Here is a 1,982-nt window from a genome sequence, read left to right as displayed (position 1 = left end):
TATATATATATATATATATATATATATATCGTAGAAATACATGTATCAGCCCACAACTGACCTGTGTCTTATTCACCTGCAGATTCCTATAGCTAAACAAACACAAGTCTTTCGAAGTCAGTAAGGCATTGTTATTGAGTTACAATACCAATATCCGGTCTTCTGTTTGTATCCCAGTACAACAAGCGTACTTTGTGCTACCTTCTTTACAAATATAACTTCTTGCTCGACGCCTCTTAAATAATAAGACTGCGATTTATTAAAAAAAATATGCTGGTGCTTTTCTTATTTATCATTTTTACATTTGTATGATTTTTAAAAATAAAAATTATTACTGGTTTTAAACATTGCACTGCTACCATGCTGAAGCAAGCCGTGCATAAGTTTTGGTGGATGATAATATTAATTACAGCAATTTTATCAGTTTAATACTTATTCGATCTGGGTCTTTTTGAGGCATAGTTAAGTTACTTGTTTAATAAAAGAGTAGTCACTCTTGTTCACCCCTACGCTGAGATTGTCACACCACGCGCAAAAATACGAACACACATGCATTTACAGAGACAGACGGAGTGGTGAGAGAGGGGTTAGACCCAAAATGCAACGCTATGTACACATACATTATATATACGTACATATGTAAATATATATATATATATATATATATATATATATATATATATATATATATATATATATACAAGCAGAGGGACCCGGTTTTACTCATAGCCTTAACACAATACTCTTTGCTTGTAGTGTAAGATCAGTGTATTTCCCAGAAAGTAATACTTACTTTTCACACTCAATGGACTTACACTTCTGTACACTACATGCACATACTATTCATGGCTTTGGAGGTTGTGGTATTGCAGGGAATTTAACTTTTCGCCGCAGCAGCACAGCCCAGGTGTCTCTCCGGGCCACTTCCTTGTTTTACAGTGTATGCACACAGTTGTGAATGCCCCCAATGGAAACTTTAGTGTCATCTGCATAATTAACTGCTGGATCATAGTTGAAATCTGCTTCATAGAACTTGCTTCTCTGAGCTGTTGTAACTATTCTTCCTTCTGCAGTGGAGATTCTATTCCTTGTCAGCCATGCATACCTCTATTCAGCATTTTGCAATGCTCGGGCAGCACCAGTACGCAATTGGGATTCTCTTTTTAGACACACAACACTTGTCTCATCATTATCTGATGCTCTGGCTATTGTAGTGCACAGTCTGTTTCTTTCTTGGCGTGCTTCCCTTTATTCAGCTGTCTCATTTTTCCCTCGACAGAGACAGCATTCTTTTGGCTGACCTTGACACTGGAGACAAATTTGACACCTTCGTTTTAGGCTACTCTAGACACCTTCCTTCTCGGTTATTTCAGCTCGTTGGCACGATAGAAACGTGTCACCAGGAAACGAAGTCGAATTGCTGGTCCAGGATATATATATGAAGATATTAGCAACAGTGATCTACATGTCGTATATATGCAACAGTGATGTACATGTCATGCAAAACTAAATTTTATAAAAGTACTTCTAATGATGTAAGCATTCTCGATGTCACATGTTCGATATACGCGTTTTGTTTATGCGCTAATTGGCTGCGGAACTCGTCCAGGAAAAAGTCCGTTTCAGACGTCATGCACTGGAAAAAAAATGCGGAATATCTCAAAGCAGACGAAACAAATCATGCATATAAATGTGTGTGTGTGTGTGTGTGTGTGTATGTGTGTGTGTGTGTGTTTGTGTGTGTGTGTGTGTATGGTTGTCTACTTCTTATGCAGGGTCTGACCGCCTTTGTACCAACACCTTAGATTCATCACGGCGTCTGATGTGGCTTTTTAAACCAGCCAATGCATTGAAAAGACATCCACATAGATTGCATATCCGATTTGGAACACCAAGAGCTGCAGCTAAGTTCTGATGTTTGTGTATCATAAAATGTCTTTTGGGGCCTCCATTAGAACTGCAGACCTTACGGCATACACGGC

The sequence above is a fragment of the Octopus bimaculoides genome, chromosome 14 (assembly GCF_001194135.2).
Source record: "Octopus bimaculoides isolate UCB-OBI-ISO-001 chromosome 14, ASM119413v2, whole genome shotgun sequence".
Lineage (NCBI taxonomy): Eukaryota > Metazoa > Mollusca > Cephalopoda > Octopoda > Octopodidae > Octopus > Octopus bimaculoides.
This window is presented reverse-complemented; position numbering follows the sequence as displayed.